The 19627-nt window shown below is 36.7% G+C and overlaps 1 pseudogene; it reads right to left on the bottom strand.

Moving 5' to 3' along the window:
- Positions 1–619: 619 nt before the first annotated feature.
- LOC114211517 (lipoma-preferred partner pseudogene) lies at positions 620–2130 on the bottom strand (annotated as a pseudogene).
- Between the last annotated feature and the right edge of the window lie 17497 nt (positions 2131–19627).

Below are 19627 nucleotides of genomic sequence, written 5' to 3' on the forward strand. Positions count from 1 at the left end.
TGTCTCTCTCATGCCTTACACAGCGAAACAATGCTTGCACCATTGTTCAGGTTCTCGGCATGCCCATCTTTTGCATCTCCTTGCAGTGTCTGGTATAAAATAGTAGGCATGCAGTAAATCTCAATTGGCTGATGGATGACTGAACAGAAACACAAACTCTAAAAAGCTTTCAAGTGGATTTTGTTCAGGTAAACAATGTGAATCCTCATCTGGTTTAGGTGAGACTAGACTTCAAAGAAGAAAGCTTGGTATTGAACACAAAAGCAAAAGGGAATGGCCCGGAAGTCTGGGAAGCAATGATAGCCATTCCCCTGATCTGAGGTAAGCAACAATAATAAACACTTTGTAGTCATGGAGCATCTTTCTCAGATGAGCTCTCAGCTCAGGGCAGATATGATCTCCTTCACCTTGTGTGTGAGTTAACTTGCTCCGAGGTCACAATCTGTCTTTGGCAGAAACAACAGACATAAGAGTTCCCAATTCCCACGTCAGTGCTCCAAGTTCCAGAGGAGAAGTTCTCCATTAACAGTGTTGTCCTTGCCACCGGTACATGGCAGATACACCAGAGGAAGTGTATGAAAGAAGGTGGCTGTGAGACCTGCTTAGGTATGCTTCCCGCTCACTCACGTTCGATCAAGGAGAACAAATCACAGCCACTCCAAACATTTACTGCAGGAGGGGACCAGTGCAAAACTGTAGCAAGTAACGTTGTCTCAATGTAGCAGGGCTCACAGTAAGCTTTCTTCTCTACTGCATAGAAGGGCTGTCCCCGGAGCTTGCTGTTGCAGATGATGCAGGTAAAACAGTCCACATGGAAGACCTGATCCATGGCAGTGCATCCTGTCCCTTCCCCAACGACATTCTCCCCACAGCGAGCACAGCGGCCAAAGTATTCTTCAGCAGGTGCATTTTCCATATCATACAGCATCTTCTTGGTCAGGTGTTCAAGCTCATCTTCAGGGCGGAATGAGCTGGGGACAGCTGGAGGCCCCATGGAACCTGTTTGTCCACCCTTTTGTTGCAGTGGTGGTGCACACAGTGCTGAAACAGGATCTGTGATATAGGTCTTCTTGGGACCAGGAACTGGATACATCCCACCCAGGTTCTGGTTTCCTGTTCCAGAAGGAGTATACCCTTATTCCCGCTTCCAGGTAATTGGGTGACCTTGTTGACCATAAGCCGGATCAGAGTCATTTTTGCCCCCATAGCCAGGCCCTGTGGGGCAATAGGCTTCATAGTACCGTCCTTGCTTGGGGGTATACCCATACCCAGACTAGGGTGAAGTCCTGGCGGTGGAATATATGCATAATCCATGCCCCCCCGTGTTGAAAGAGGTGGGCACTGCCCAGAGATAGAAACTGGTGGAGCATTATAGCCCTGGGGTCCCGGGCCTGGGCCATAAAATTGTCCCGATGAAGGAGAAGCCATGTAAAGAGAGCTGGGCTGGGCTGACTTGACTTGCACATTGAAGGTAGGCCTGGAAGGGGTGGACGCTGTCGTATAGGAGGCGGGGACCGGTGGAGGCTGGGGTTTTAGTGTTCCGATTGGTGCCATGGGGATGGGTCCAGCCTGGGGTGCAGGCTGTGTTTTCAATGTAGACTTTTTGGTTGCTGTTAGAGGGGGTTGGTTTGGTATAACCATTCTTTTGTGTCCTGTGACAGGGGTGGAGGCTGGAGGAGAGGCTGTCGAACTAGCAGAGCCCTGTGGGGGTTGACGCTTGTAGGGAGAGCTGCACTCCAGGTCGGCCAAGATACTGGTCAGCGAGTCTATCTCGGCATCCAGGCTAGAACGTCTCTCCTCAAGGGTCTTGCCTCCAGGATTTCCCTGTGCCCTGAAAGCACCTTCATCAAGGGGTGGTGGAGGAAGGAAGTTTCCAGGCCTGGATGGAAGAGCACCAGGATCATCTAGAGGCGGAGGCGGGGGTGGAAAAATGCCACCTTCACCTCCAGGCTGCTTGTATGGGTTGTACTTGGGCTTTGGAGCAACTACTGGTGCAAATTTCTTGGGTGGTTGTTGTGTGGACACTGAAATGCTGGGGGTCCCAAAGGAATGGGTGGTCTCCATCCGCGCAGGCACATGGTCAAGGGGCTCACCAGTGCTTTTGGGTGGCAGCCAAGATGGGTGAGACATTGTTGGAATCTTGTCTGCCTAAGACATGTTCTTATGTGATGTGTATGGTGAATACTAGCTTTAAAAAACCCTCAGATAGCTAGCTCTTGGAATGGTCAGTGGACACAAGGTTCAGCAAATTGCAATGCTGGTGTCAGTTGAAGAAAAATAGCTTCCCTCTGAATAGTGCTCAGGATACCAATGAGAGAAGGCCTCAAATGAGAACCAGGTGACTGGGTTCTGTCTTCAGTTGTATTTCTGCACCTCAATGTCTCCACCTCGGGGAGGAGGCAGCCGGGGCAGCGGTGGCGGCGGCGGCGGCGGCGGCGGCGGCGGCGGCAGCAGCGGCTGGAGGCGGAGGCCAAAATTAAAGTTTCTATCTTTATATATTAATGATTCTTAATTGGTCGAATCAAAAAGACAAAAGAAACCAGTATGTAAGCCATTTTTAAGAATCTCTGTGTATAGAAGGAAAAAAAGACAGTAATTTTTAGATCTCTTCAATAGTAATGCCAAATCTTATACCGAATATTGCAGTTTAGAGATTTTTTTATATATAAAGTGGTATATATTAAAGCATATACAAATTCGTAATTTTGATGTTAACATACAAGTTAATTCTCACGTGAAATGATAAATATTTATATATAAATATATACTTAAATTGTCTCTGCAAAGATGCTTTCCCCAAATTATACAGATTCTAATTAGAAAGCAAAATTAAATCCAACTTCTCTTTTTGCATGCATTGTTCTTTTTAGTACATTTGTTGCCTCATTACACCTCATCTACTTTACAATGAAATGAGCAGTCTTAGGGTATTTTTTTGTATCTCACAGGTTTGTTTTTTGTTTTTGTTTTTTCCCGTATTAGCACAAAGTAGTTTTGATTACAACAAAAGACAGGGCCAAATAACACTTGAATGTATTAATGACTAATACTCTTTGGTGATAATGGGAATATTCCCTTAGTCATTCAAGCTGGAAGTCACAAACAATTTCTTTATTCTCACTGTTCAAACTCAAGTCCTTCAATTACAGCACCAACATCAATTTAATCAGTTCCCACCTTTCAATTCCCATTGTTTTCATTTCACTCACATTACTTCTCTATACTACTATTAGAACATCAGCCTCTACAGTTGAAATTCACACCAGGAAAGGCATCAAAATGTATAACTAAGTTAAATATGTTACAGATGCATTGTTAGGTTGATGTTTATCTTGTTAGTTGTGTAGCCTATGAAGTTGAATGAGTTTCCCATTAGCTTTAATATGTTCAGATGTATCCTGATATGATAAATACTGCCTGTGCCTTGAATAGGAACAAAGCAAAAGTAGAGAAAAGTTAAACCCTTCATTCGTCCTTAGTTGTAAATCTTTAATGTTTGGAGGGTATCAGGTTTTAGGACATATCTTCTATGAGGTCCAGCTGCTGTCTCATAAAATTAGTAAATTGTGGAATCATGTGGTCATATCCTAAACAGTTTGTCAATGATCAAACTAACATGTTTAGATCAACAAAGAGAATCAGTCTGTAACAAGCTTCAAATTTGTCTCTTTTGGGCTAATTTTTCTCCCTTTTGTAAGCCTTCCCTCCACCCCCGCAGCGGATAATTAAGATTATAGTCATTCTAAATACAATGATAAACAAGATCTGGTCTCTACTTTGAGGAATATAGAAATGAATGGAGAGTATAAACAATCATAATTCAATGTTACATGTACTGTCACAGAACTATGTGCCAAGATACTTAACTGTGGATAAATGATCTGATATTGTTGTGTAAGGTCACAGAGTAAGAAACCATCAAAAACATGGGAAGGTTGATTCTTTATCATCAAAACAACCATTACTACTTTACTAACAAGACAATACTGGCGTGGTGAAATAGGCTAGGGTGATGTAAAAAATGTACACTAAAATGAATGCAGTATCAAAAGTATGGCATGTTCAAGGAGAATAGAGGAGTTCAGTGTGCCTTGAGCTTCAGTATATAAAGGTAGGAAAAAAAAGATATGAAAAGTGAGGATGAGTTCTTGAAAACATATATTGCTACTGGTAATGGAACATCATGAACTGTTACATATATTAAAAGGAAAATACTTCAGTGATAAAGAGAACACAGATGTGCAGAGATTGTGAAAGCAAACAAAAGGTACAGAGGTCTCTAGTAATATGAGGTGAAGTGTAAGGATGGGCAATAGAGAACTGATATGATAACTTGGAATAATTGTTAAGATTGTGATACTTAGGACATTTGAGAAAATAGTATCCAGTTTCATAGGTTTAAAACTTGCTTTAAATGGTAACTTTGAAAGAGTGAATGTATAAAGTGGAAGTTAGGGAAATAATTATAAGGTCAATTTTAGAAAACACAGCATGAGGTATCAGAGTGCAAAAGAAAGCATGCAAGCAGTTTGGGAATGCATTTAAGGTAAGAATATGAGGATATGAATATAAAAAGCTTATGCTATGTTGTACTGGCAAAGCCACGAGAAATAAATAGAGGGGTATAAGAGAAGGTATAAAGTCAAAAGCAAAACATATCTAAGAATTGGTGGAGGTGAAGGGGAGTGAGGGGGCAAGTGAGAGCTGGGGGTAGCAAAGGAAGAGCGGGAGGAGTACTATTTTTTTTTCCAAACGTTTTATTTTGCAATAATATTAGATTTACAGAAAAGTTACAAGGAAATTATAAAGAATTTCCATATACCATTCACCCAACCTCTCCTAATCTGAGCATTTCATATAGCTGAATTAGTTCCTAATTACTTCAGTAACAAATTACCACAAAATAAGTGGCTTAAACCAACACAAATTTATCAAACTAGAGTTCTGGAGGTCAGAAGCCTAAAATGGGTCTCAAGGTGCCAGCAGTGTTTCTATCCTTTCTGGAAGCCCTAGGGGAGAATCCATTTTCTTTCTTTTCTTTTCTTTTTGCATGATAATTCAGCCTTTTATTTTTTCTTAATTTTATTTTATTATGTTATGTTAGTCACCATACATTACATCATTAGTTTTTGATGTAGTGTTCCATGATTCATTGTTTGCGTGTAACACCCCGTGCTCCATTCAATACATGCCCTCTTTAATCCACCTTCTTGCCTTGTCCAGCTGCTGGCTTCCTCCCGCATTCCTTGATTTAGGGCTACCTTTCATTTTCAAATGTAGCAACAGCCAGCAGCATCCTCCCTACACTGCATTACTCTGATCCTGGTTCCTCTGCCTTTCCTTTCCACAGTCAAGGAATCTGAGATTACACTGGATCCACCAGGTTAATCCAGGCCACTTTTCTAATTTAAACTCATTTTATTTTCAAATCCCAATGCCACCTGCTACCTCATTCCCCTTATGCCATATAACATCACATATTCACAGGTTCCAGAGAGAAGAATGTAGACTTCTTGGGAGGGGGGTTGTAGTTGGGTATTATTCTGCCTGCCAACATAACGATGCTATCTTCGTCAAAGTTAAGAAATTAATATAGCCACATTACTATTAGCTAGGATCCAGGATTTATTTGCATTTCACCAGTGTTTCTACTATCGTCCTACACCACTATTTTATCTATAGTAGGTAAGCCTGAGTCATAACCTGCTCAAAAATGTTGAGTTTGAAATTCTATGTAAAATGAATCTCAAGTCATAGGCATCACTATCCACAATTCTCATTTCCAAGAAGCATCCTTAAAGGCTATATCCCAGCTATGCTGAGGCTTATGATGTCCTGGGAACATACACGACAAAGCTATCAAATATTCTCCTAACTTAAGATATAAAGATTTTGAATTACGAGTTAACTTGAAATATTTCTTTACTGGTCAACCTTACTTTGCCAATAGGAACTGCTTCTCACAGTGTCCCTCTTCCACCTTCATAGATTATTGTTTGTCTGGATTATTCAAAAGCTGCCTGACATGTCTTCCTATTGCTATTATTTCCCATCACAGTATATATTCCACATAATAGTTCAAGATACCTTCTTGAACTATCATGTTGCTGTAATCCTCCAATGGTTTCCTTTTAGAGTAAGAATAAAACTTCATATCACTATTCTGAAGTAAATGGCTGTACATGATCTAGCTCACCTCCCAAACCTTATACTCTACCAACATTTTTCTGATTTGTTCTGTTCCTCAAGTTTACCAAGCACATTCTCCCCTCAGTGTTTCTACCTAATGTTCTCTTTTGAGTATTCTTGAATATATGCAGGCTTGCTTTGTGATTCTTTCATATCTCTGTTCAAACGTTACCTTTTTATAAGAGGTTCAAAAAAAGGAAAAAAGTCCTACAAACACACCAGTCTTTTCTTTCTTCTTAATTTCTTTAATACAATATCATTTAGCACTACCTGAATATTAGCTTGAAATACTAAAATAATTACAGTTAAAACTAAGTGCATACAATGAATATAATATTTAAAATTTCCAATTATTATTTGCATGGTTTCTAGGTGCCACACATTGTTCTAAGCATTTTGGATTAAATAATTTGCTTCCAACAATTCTCTGAGCTAGATAGCATAATTATCTTTATTTTACATTTGAGGAAACTGAGGCAGAAAGGAGTAGGTAAATTGCTGCATGACCATTTAAAGGCAGAACAGGGCATCTAAACCAACTGAGCTACTTCTGAATCACATGATGCTCACCAATGTGTCATGCTGTCTCTCTCTTATGCAGGAATGAAAAAATACTTTAATAACTTTTTCAAAAACATATTTAAATTCTATCTTTATCCATTTCTACTGGGAGATGTAGGTCGGTGAAATTTAGGACATTTCTAAGTTCTATCCTTGTTCTTTTCAACAACTGAAGCCTCTACTTTATCCAATTACTTTTGCCCAATTCAGACTTTTTATTTATTCTCCTGATAAATGTATATGTAAAGTAGTCTCTCATATGTCCCTGGATATCTAATTTTTATGTCTAATTCAGGCAATCTGTCTCTGCTCCATGGCTTTTAAACCTCGACTTGAGCCTAACACTTACATGAACCAAATACACTTTTTTTTTCCTTTTTTAAAGATTTTATTTATTTATGTGACAGAGAGAGACACAGAGAGAGAGGGAACACAAGCAGGGGGAGTGGGAGAGGGAGAAGCAGGCTTCCCACTGAGCAGGGAGCCCGATGTGGGGCTCGATCCTAGGACCCTGGGATCATGACCTGAGCCAAAGGCAGACACTTAATGAATGAGCCACCCAGGCGCCCCAAATACACTACTTTCATTTTACATCTTTTCATGTGTCCATTAACCAAATTCTCCCCATCTGAAAAGAATGCTTCTGTAGATCCCATTGCACTAACTAGTTGAATAGTGGGGCACCTGGGAATCCAGGAGCCTATATCAAGACATTCTCCCATATATGGGTCAACCCCTCTTCTGAAATATCTGCTGCTTTTTGAAATTTCAAAGGTAAGACACACACCAATAACAACAGTCCACATTTTAATGTAACAAAAATATATGTTTTTGTATCATCTGCTAATATAAACACAGGAAGTCCTATTAGCATAGGCATTTGTGTTTTTTCTACAATGCCCTGGTGCAGTTCCTTGAGGTCCTTTTGCATTTTGGTGCATATCTACAAGAGACTCATATAAGACAGTATTTGCTAAATCTAAGCATCAAGTTACTGTCACTGAATACCACAATTTATGATTTGTCTCATCTCCTTCAGCATTTACATTTATACCCAGATTTTTTAGATATCTTCCCGATAATATATTCCACATAATGGCTCATGATAGGAAACAGCTACACCCTTACAGACTGTGGTGATTCATACATACATTTTCCATTCCTCTAAATTGTTATTTCTGAACTAAACCTCAGGCATCCTCTAATTAATTTGCCTAAAAAGTCAAAAAAATTCCAAAAGAGCATTTATTTTCTCTAGGGTAGGCAGGAAAAACAAATTCAATTCAGATTGCTGAATGAATGTGTAGGCAGAAATGATGGTTAATGTAATGATCTGTGTTATAATTTTATAAAAAGTAAATTGCAGACTACTTTGGGAGGATGTTTAAAAATCTATGTGTGATTTAGAAAAAAATACAACGCAGGTTACAGTTTAAAAGGATCTATTTTAATTTTTCTCAAAGGAAATAATTATTTTCACTCAGACCTACAGTATATCGTGGTTATTGGCTTGAATTTATCCTCTTAGTGACAAGATAATTCTTTTACTCATTAAACTGAAGTGTTCTTAGCACTTACTATCCAAGCTCATAATTCCTGTAAGCATTCCGTTTCAGTAATATTAGATTTCTTGACAGCATCAGACGGGCCTTTCTAACGTAACATCAAAATACATTACCTAGCATGTGGTTCATTTAAGGAGGTCTTTTATATTTGGAAGACACCTTACCTTCTAATGTAACAAAATGTATCACAATATTACTATAAAATATCTCTAATAATAAATATATCCCTTGATGCTTAGAAGAAATCTATGACATTTTCCCCTAAACTGCCTTTATGTGGCCAGCTATATTCAAGTACAGTTTCACTAAGATTCAGTATGGCAGTTCACCAAGGCCTCTATAAATAAATGCTGGGGGAAAATCATCACAAAACCTCTCTGGAGTCTGAGCTGGCCAGATAATAGATAGCTTAACAAAAATATGGCTCAGATGAAGTATCTTTGCCATGCCTCTTATATATCTGCACCCTTTCCTCTTATAAAATCCACATCTGTCCTCAGCGTGCTCCTGTCTGGCTGATTCCCTTTGTGTTGATGAAGGAGACTTGGGAATTCAATAGTATTTCAGTTTGATTTGGAATATCTTCCCAAGTAGTATTTATGGGGACTTCTGGGTTATAAGAAGAAAGGATTAGTCCATTTTATTCTTCTTTTCAAGTCTGAGCTGAATATAAAAATACAAATAAAACTGGAGAGGACAGTGGCATGGCACTGTCAAAAGAAGCAGAGGTATCCACACAGTGGATTTCTCCTGGTATCAGTATACTGATATAGCATAGCTACTACTAAATTAAAGGATAAATCAATGGACCAACCACTGCCCATAAGTACAAACAGGTCTGCATGGCAGTTGAATAGAAGGCATCTACTCCAACACAATTTTACTAGTCCAGTTCTAACTCCAAGAAACAAGTTTCAGCAGCAAGGGTACAGAATTTATCATCATCTTGGAAATTATTTCTGGATTACATTTGACCTAGCTATACACACCAGATTAAAGACTAGTTATAAGATAACTAACTCCACCATGGAGAAGTTGAGGATACTGTCCTAGTTCATTCTCAGCCACCATACCAAACATGATGACTATAAGATAAAAGTTCCCGAGATGATCAAGCCAATTTATTTTTCTGTGACTGAACCTTGTAAGTATTTTGACACTGTGTTTAAACTAGATTAATCTTACTTATTCAGGTAAACTAATCATTTTGGTAAAATTTTAGTCAGTTGAGACTTAGGCTTTTCCTTTTCTCTTCCTCTGGTTGAATGTAAGGAAAAAAGTTTGCATTGAGGCATTGAGAAATGAGAGAACAGTGCTTCCTCAAACATCATTATATTTAAATTACCTGGGATTGTTATAAAGCAGGAAGGGACTGAAATTTTGTATTTTTTTCTTTTTTAATTTTATTTTATTTTGAACATAAGAAATAACATAGAGGACATTAGGAGAAGGAAGGGAAAAATGAAGGAGGGGAAATCGGAGGGGGAGACGAATCATGAGAGACTATGGACTCCGAGAAACAAACTGAGGGTTCTAGAGGGGAGGGGGGTGGGGGATGGGTTAGCCTGGTGATGGGTATTAAGGAGGGCATGTACTGCATGGAGCACTGGGTGTTATATGAAAACAATGAATCATGGAACACTACATCCAAAACTAATGATGCACTGTAGGGTGACTAATATAACACAATAAAATGAAATTTTGTATTTTTAGAAAACCCAGCTGCCAACGACTAGTGGGCAGGACCAGATTTTGACTAGCAAAAGACTAGATTAAATTCTCCATCATATACCCGACTATGATGTCTAGAAATGTTTCATTTCATTTTACTTGCAAATTAGCAATTCCTCCCTACTGAATAATCTGAATGCCCAGTAGTTCTCTACTTTAGAGTCTAGGTACAGTGATCATATATCCTGGTTTCCTTGGAATAATATATGCCTGTTGAAATGGCTTAATTACTAATAGTAGTGTTGTATTCTAAAGCACTCCAGCTTGGTTGATAAAATATACTGCTATCTTGGGTCTAGGCCACTTTCTGTTACAGAGTCCCCTCATTACAACTTTATGACTGCTGTAGAATAATCCACTCCTCTCTCCAAAGTAATTCTGTCCCCTCTTTGGTATTTCTGGAAAGTTCAGCCACTTGACTAAGCCACAGTGATACTGACTGTATTCCCTCTTGGCTTTCCAGAGGGAAAATGGATACAGTTTGATGTTAAGCTTGGCATTGAGGTGGCTGGTTCACAAAAGCCCTAACCACTTCTAAATCTTGATTTATATTTTAATATATATTTTAGATCTCTTACATTATCAAGTCTATTGGTGACAGAACTGGGTGATGGAATAAAAATTCTCATCAAGTATACTTTGAAAATTGTGTCCTACCTAGAATTGGCTTTTGAATTTCAAAGGACAAGAATCCATCACTCCATTTATTTGGTTTCTGAAAACTCGCTGGAGGCAGCATCATATCATGTAACGCAAAGGGGGAGCAGAAATCTAAATATGATCTACATTAAGTGGGATTCATCTCCTTAAGATTCAGAACCCATTTCTCATTGCCACTGATTATAGCTCTGTATCTCACCCAGTTTCCTAAAGGTTTCTGGAATTCTGAAATAGAAATAGAAATATATCCCAAAGTTTAATAGCCTCTATATGATCTAAAAGTTCTTACGAAGAACCCCAACATTAATGATTTAGATCAAGTCAACTCTTGGTATATAGCAAAAATAAACTTTTGTGAGAATGAATAAAGACAGGAAAATCAACAGATACATGCACTAATGTTAATTTTTAAGAAGAAATGATCAGGAATCAGACCACTTTTTAAAAACATAAACAGGGCACCTGGGTGGCTCAGATGGTTAAGCGTCTGCCTTTGGCTCAGGTCATGATCCCAGGGTCCTGGGATCGGGTCCCTCATCGGGCCCCCTGCTCCTTGGGAGCCTGCTTCTCCCTCTGTCCCTCTCTCTCTCTCTGTCTGTCTCTCATGAATAAATAAATCAAATCTTTAAAAAAAAATAAAAAATAAAAACATAAACAGTTGTACCAACTAGCAATATATTTAGATTAAAATTTAAGGTTAAAATATTTCATATAAAATTAGGCAGTCATAAATCATATAGTATCTGACCTCAGGATAGAGTACACAGAGATGAAAAGTATCAGTGCTGAACTGAAATCAGAATTAAGCCAATGATTTAGATGTTTCAAAATTAGAATCAGTAAAGGAGAAAATAAAAATATTATCCAGGATTTATAGACATGTATAAAGAAACAAAATGAAAAAGGAAAGAGAAAGTGATGAAAAGTAGACATCAGTATAAACATAAAAGGAATTTCAGAATTTGAAAGCGGAAGGAATAAAAAATAAGCAATGATCAAAGATATAATAAAAAGGAAGCCAAACATTCTTAAGCTCAAGAGCTTTGAACAAACACATTTGTAGGGCGCCTGGGTGGCTCAGATGGTTAAGCGTCTGCCTTCGGCTCAGGTCATGGTCCCGGGGTCCTGGGATCGAGTCCCACATTGGGCTCCCTGCTCCTTGGGAGCCTGCCTCTCCCTCTGCTTCTCTCTCTCTCTCTCTCTCCCCCCCTCTGTCTCTCATGAATAAATAAAAATAAAATCTTTAAAAAAAAAAAACACATTTGTAAAGGCTCATCAAGTATTGCAAAAATATAAGTTAAAAACATTCCTAAACATATTTTAGTGCAAAGTTTGGATTTTAATGATGAGGAAAAAATCTGTAATACCAAGCAGAAAAAAAATCTACATATGACGAAAATAATTTGGACTCAGAAATCAACTTTAAAATATTTAAGTAGAGAAAGCAATGAAGCACAATTTGTGGAGCTTTGAGAGAAAATTTCTATAAACTGCTGTTTCCAAACTAAGACAATCACTTGCAAGACATGGAGTAAGATATTGCTAGAATATAAGCATTAGAAGATGAAGTACTTCTGAAAAAAGAGACACAATTTGCAGTTGATATAATTGTTTACATTCAAAATCTAAGGAAATAAATTAAAGATTTGATTAAACAAAGTCTAATTACACTGGCTGGGAAGACATTATATTAAGAGTTATTAAATGATTAATTTATAAATAAAACTAAAACATGCAATAGAAACAAGAGTATAAAATAGATAAAAATAAACAGGATTCATATTAAGGGAATTATACCATTTTTCTAAGGAATAAAATATTCGAAAAAAAAGGTCTGATACAGAGGATCTTTTGTTTTCTAGATCACTTATGAAGTTAATTAAAATTCCTAGACCTCCCTACTTAATTTTGAAAATAGTAATAAACATATTTAAACTTTATATAAAAATGAATTAGACTGTCAGCTTTTAAAAAATGACTAAAAAAGTGTATAATAGAAATATATTAAATAAAACAGCATAATATTGATGAAAGAATTACACACAGATCAATGGATTAGAATAAAAAGATAAAAGTATTTAAGAATTTGGTTTTCCATAAGAGTAACATTCAAATCTATGGACATTGAAAAAAAAATATTAGTGAGCCTGGGTGGCTCAGTCAGTTAAGCCTCTGCCTTTAGCTCAGGTCATTATCCCAGAGTCCCAGGATCCAGCCCAGGCATCAGGCTCCCTGCTCAGCAAAGAGTCTGCTTCTGCCCTCTGCCCCTCATCCCGCTTGAGCTCTCTCACTCTCGAGCTCACTCTCTCTCTCAAGTAAATAAATAAAATATTTAAAAAAGAAAAAATTTAAAAAGTGTTCTGAAGAAAAATGGTTTAAATATTGTTAAAAATTTTTGATTTTCTTTCAAATAATTTGCAACTTAATATTAAATTGTTTAAAGACATAAAAGTAAGTCTAGGAAAAAATGAAGAAAATGACTACCTGATATTGGGAAAGAAAATATTTTTATAAGCATAAAGTAAAGGAAATTATAGTGGGAAACTTTTTTATGTAAGTAGGAATAATGTTTATATTTCAATCAACTTAAACAAAATGTAAAGATACAAAGTAATCCTAGGAAAAAATGCTGCATGTGAACTCCTTGTGAGAGTAGGTTAGCTTCTAAAATAAATGATCCCCAAAACTTGGTGGCTTAAGTAGTAAGTTTATTCCATTCTTACTTATCTGTTCAAAGTAGGTAGAATATAGGGGTGGGGTGGCTCTCCATTTTATGCCAATATTCAGGGATTACAAATCTTTTAGACTAATGGTTTTGTAAGCCTGTAAATCTTCTTCCTCCGTTTTGGGCTCACAGATGTGGACAACAATTGTGCTGAGAATGCTCTTAACAAACACATTCAGGGGTGATTAATATCACTTCCTCTCACAATTCAAGTTTGGGAACCATTGTGATGGTCTTCTCTAGTTGTGAGGGAGATAGAAAAATATCTCTAGTAGTTTGTGGAAATCATATATCTGATAAGGAGTTCATATCCAATATATATATATAATTCACACAATGCAATAATGAAAAAAAAAACAAGCAATCTGATTTAAAAGTGGACAGAAGAAATGCGTAGACATTTTTTTTTCCCAAAGAAGATATACAAATGGCCAACTGGTACATGAAAAGCTGCTCAACATCACTGTATCAGAAACATCTAAATCAAAACCACAGTGAGCTATCACCTCACACCTGTTAGGATGGTTTTTATCACGATGAATAGAAATAATAATAAGTGTTGGTGAGGATGTGGAGAAAAGGGAACTCTATGCACTGTAGGTAAAAATGTGAACTGGTGCAGCCACTATAGAAAAGAATATGGAGATACCTCAAAATTTAAAAACAGAACCACTATATGATCAGCAATTCCATTTCTGGTTATATATCCTAAGCAAATGATGACAGGATATTTAAGAGATATCTGCAGTCTCCTGTTTATTATGGCATTACTCACAATAGCCAAGATATGGATAAAACTAAGTGTTAACAGGTGAATGGATAAAGAAGACGTGGTATATAAATATATACAAAATGGAATATTATTCAGCCATGAGAAAGAAGGAAATCCTGCCATTTACAACAACACATGGATGGACCTTGAGGGCATTATGCTAAGTGAAAGAAGCCAGACACAGAAAGACAAATATGGCATTATATCACTTACATGTGGTATCTAAAAAATGTCAAACTCATAGACACAAAGATTAGAAAAGTAGTTGCCAAAGGATGTGGGGAAAATAGGGAGAGACTGAAAACTTTCATCTCTAAGATGAATAAGGTCTGAGGATCTAATGTATAATATGGTGACTACAGTTGATAACACTATATTGTACAATTGAATTTGGTAAGAGAGTAAAACTTAAATTTTCTCACCAAAAAAAAAAAAAAAGATAATGTGAAATGATTGGTATGTTCATTAACTAGAGGGTCGAATCTCTTCACTGTGTATACATATATCAAATCATTGTGTTGTACACTTAAAATACCTTAAATCTTTGACAATTATATTTCAGTGAAGCTAAAAGACAATAAAGGAAATATATAGAAAGTGTTAAGCACAATTGGAAAAAAAAACAGAATAAAAGAGGTATTTTTATTCCCCCATCCTACTTACAAGATTTTTTAAGTGGGATTTATAAGACATGTATTTTAAAAATATTGTTAGTTAATGTCCACAAAAAAATCTCTCATATAATTATTGTACTTAATAACTTAAGCGTGTACTTTCTGCCATACAAAATAGTAAATAGTAAACACTTGTTCACAATTACAAACAAGGTAGATACAATCTCTATTTTTATGACCCTATGTTGTAGTGAAATAAAAAGCAAAAATTTGTGTGAATTAAGACAAAATGAAGCAAAACAAACAAAACTGAAACTAGATAGAACAATGGTAAATCATATTAAGTGTAAGGAAACACGTGCTACCCAGAAATCCAGAGAGTAACAGGGATGTATTATATCGCTGGGGTTATATAGGTTACCTCCCAAAGGTAAGAAGCATATGGACCAAAATCCAGAAGGATATTCCAGGTAAAGGGAATGAAGAGCGAGGGCAAGACCTTGGTGCTGGATAGGGATTGGCGAGTTCTAGGAACTGACAGAGAATGTGGTGGCAGGAGCACAGTGAGAAAGGGTGAGCTGTCAGAAATGAAGTTTGAGAAAGAAGCTGCAGCTGGGTCACTCGGCCATGTGAAGGAATTTGGATTGTATTCAAAATCTAATGGAAAACTATTACAAGATTTTAAGAAGGTGACCGACATGATGTAAATTACATTTTTCAAAAATCACTCTCCAGCAAAGAATGTATTAGAAAGTCGCTGGAGAAAGCAGTTGAGAGGCTATGGCAATAGTCCAAGAATTGAATGTGGCTTGGACAGAGTGGTTATCAGCAGAGCTGAGAGTAGAATAAATCAGAATATGGTGCAGAGTCATAAATGACAAGATTTGACATTGAATTAGATGTGAGGGTGAGAAGGTAAAGTATGACTGTTATTCCTCACTTTGGTATTTGGGTGGATTTTATTGCCCTTCACTAAGGAAAAAATGGTGAGAAACAAATTTGAAGTAAAAATGAGAACTTCATTTTAGAGCTATTAATTTGAAATAGTTTGGAGCCATCAAAGTAGATAAATCGAATAAATTTGGAATGTGAGTTTGGAATTTGCATTATAAGTGTCTGGCAGGAGGAGTACATTTAATAAGAGTTATGAGCGTGTAACTATACCATATACAGGACATTGTGGGGGGAGTCATGAAGAGAGCATGGAGGCACCTTAATATTTTAAGGTCAGGTAGAGTGTGAGGAATATTCAGGAAAGTAGACAAAAAAACAACTTCCTCTATTGTCTGAGAGAAAGTAGGATCATGTACCATCATTGAAACAGAGAAGATCATGTTTCCATAGTCAATTGTTTGAGATGTCCTGAGAATTCAAATTAAGGTAAGAATGGAAAATATCTGTTGTATTTGACAAAAAAAAAGATCATTGTTGATGTTGATAAGAAGCAATAATTAAAGAATTATAAATTGGCATGAGCTATTTTTGTTATAGAAGTCATATGAATATAAAAACAGTTCATACCTAATTACCCGAATAAGTCCTATCAGGATATCATCATCAAGGAAAAGAATAAGAAATGTCTAGGGAGCTTTGTATTCAACCATGTTTTTCAGTTATTTCTAATACACAAAGTGGCAAACTATTCAATTCCAGTAAGAGGGTATTGGTTTTAAAATGCACAATAATAGGGGGCGCCTGGGTGGCTCAGTCATTAAGCATCTGCCTTCGGCTCCGGTCAGGATCCCAGGGTCCTGGGTTTAAGCCCTGCAACGGGCTCCCTGCTCGGGGGGGAGTCTGCTTCTCCCTCTGCCTGCCTCTCTGCCTACCAGTGCCTCTATCTCTCTGTCAAATAAATAAATAAAAAATCTTTAAAAAATTATTAATAGAGTAGTAAAAATTATTAAAATCATTTGTTAGAACTATAACTGATTTTATTTAATATAGATTTCACATGTAGTTAAGGCCACAAAATGATATTTGAACTATGACTTTGTATAAATATATCTCTACCCATTAATCCAACTAGCCATCCTTTTCTTGCTGACTTAATTGTATCAGTTTATGTACAGAGACTTTAAAATGCATGCATACTGGGGCACCTGGGTGGCTCAGTCTGGTAAGCATCTGCCTTCGGCTCAGGTCATGATCTCAGGGTCCTGGGATCAAGCCCCACATCGGGCTTCCTGCTCAAAGTGGAGCCTGGTTCTCCCTCTCCCTTTGCTGCTCCCCCTGCTTGTGCTCTCTCTCAAAGAAATACATAAAAAATCTTTTTAAAAAAAGTAAAATGCATCCGTATTAATTCATTTGAAATATTAAAACTTTCTTTGTGGCTTAGTGTATAGTAATTTTTATCAATAATATTCTTTTTTGAAAAGATTTTATTTATTTATTTGAGAAAAATAGAGAGAGAGAAAGAGCACAAGCAGGGGGAGGGGAAGGAGAAGCAGGCTCCCCGCTGAGCCCGGAGCCCCACATGGAGCTCTATCCCAGGATTCTGGGATCATGACCTGAGCTGAAGGCAAATGCTTAACTGAGCCACCCAGGTGCCCCTATCAAGAATGTTCTAAGTAGGACGCCTGGGTGGCTCAGTCGGTTAAGAGTCTGCCTTTGGCTCAGGTAATGATCCCAAGGACCTGGGATCGAGTCCCGCATCAGGCTCCTTGCTCAGTGGGGAGCCTGCTTCTCCCTCTGCCTGCAGCTCCCCCTGCCTGTACTCTTACTCACTCTCTTTCACCTATGTGCTCTCTCTCTCTAGCAAATAAATGAATAAAATCTTAAAAAAAAATGTACGTTCTAAGTGTACTCAAAAAAATGTTTTCTTCTCTTGGTTGTAAAGTCCTCAAATATACTTCTACTTGACTTATTAATTCAGCTATTAATTTTTTCAATTGTTTTGAGTATTTTTGTCTGATATTTTCTGATTTGTTAAACTTTTCAACCAGTGTTTACATATTCCATTTTTATATGTTTCAACTCTTATTTATCTATTATTATTTATCTATGGCTTAAGCAATTATCTTATACATTCTGAGGCATGTGGGGTGTGTGCTTGTTCTTGATAGTTAAACTTTTTCAATTGTGCATACCATGCTATAGTTTTTTTTTTTTTATTTTTCGGCACTGCATTATTCTATATTGTTTGATTTTAAATTGCTCTCCCCAGTTTCTCTGGTTTATGCTTCCCTGCATGACTTTTTCATTTCTAGTTTTCCCCCATTTTTTGTATAGCTGTTTGCTTAACTATGTTTCTTGCCAACAACTTGATAGATCTGAGAGTGTGTATGTGTGTTAAATATTTAGGCATGTAGGCTCTTTTAGAAAACAATATTTTACTAAGATACTTACATATAATTTTCCCCTATATAGACATTTATCTTGATTTTTCTCTCCTTGAGAAATTTTAAGAGTAGGATAATCTTTTGTCTGGGTTTGCATGAGTCAGACCTAGTTTACCCTTTGACTAATATAATTATAAATATTAATCAATTAAGAAGTATTTATCACTTATTAAAAATTAGCCATGCCTTAGATAGTAAATTATATGATTACTTTATATAGGAATTTTCAAAGAGGATATAATTAAACATTCTGAGATATTGTATTTTTCAGAATAATTTCCCTTTCCAATTAAATGAGATTTCTACTGGATATAAAGAATGGGTTTGAGGTTAACTCATTTGGCATTTTGAAGATTTTACTTTGAAGTGTCCTAAACTTGTCACTGATGATGTTGAAGTCATCTGTTAATCTAAGATTAGATCTTTTGTAGGTGAACTGCTCTTTTTTTCAGAAATCTTTTAGAAGCTTTTGTTTTGTTTTTTTGACATTATAAAGTTTCAATGACATGTGCTCAGTTATGGGCTCATTCCTCATTTTTTAAACAACTTCATTGAAATATAATTGTTATATAAAAACAGCACATATTAAATGTACACTATATGATGGATTTGAACATATATATTCACCTGTGAAACCATTATCACAATCAAGGTTATAAATATATTCATCACCTCCAAAAGTTTCCTCCTGCCCATGTGTTTGCTTGTGTGTGTATGTGTGTGTATTAAGAAGACAACTTGAGATTCAACCTCTTAAAGTGAATGTTTAAGTGCACAATAGCTTTATTCACACTATGTTGCACAGCAAATCTCCAGGAATAATTTATCTTTGAATAACTGAAACTTTATAATTGTTGAACATCAAATCGCCATTTCCCTTCCTCTCTAGATTCTGTTAGCCACCATTCTATTCTCTGCTAATATGAGTTTGAATATTTTAGATACCTCACATAAGTAGGATCATGTAATATTTGTCCTTCTGTGTCTGGCTTATTTCACTTAGCGTAATATCCTTCAGGGCACCCATGTTGTCCCATAGAACAATATTTCCTTCTTTTTTTAAGGTTGAATAATATTCTCTCATATGAATATACCACATTTTCTTTATCCATTCACCCATCAACAAATACTTAGATTGCTTCTATTTCTTGGTTATCATGAGTAATGCTGTAATGAACATGAGAAAGCATATATCTCTGAGATTCTGATTTCAATTCTCTCGAATATATACTCAGATGTGGAATTGTTGAATCATACAGTGGTTCTATTTTTAATATGTTGAAAAAGCTCCATACTGTTTTCTGTAGTGACTCTACCATTTTACATTCTCATCAACTATGAACAAAGGTTCCAAATTCTCCACATTCTCACTAAAACTTATCCTTTTTTTTTGATAATAGGCATCCTAATAGGTGTAAGGTAACATCTCACTGTGGTTGATTTTCATTTCCTAGATACTATGTGATGTTGAG

The sequence above is a fragment of the Eumetopias jubatus genome, unplaced genomic scaffold (assembly GCF_037043125.1).
Source record: "Eumetopias jubatus isolate StellerSeaLion01/CBP00866 unplaced genomic scaffold, mEumJub1_p1.0 scaffold_3, whole genome shotgun sequence".
Classification (NCBI taxonomy): Eukaryota; Metazoa; Chordata; class Mammalia; order Carnivora; family Otariidae; genus Eumetopias; species Eumetopias jubatus.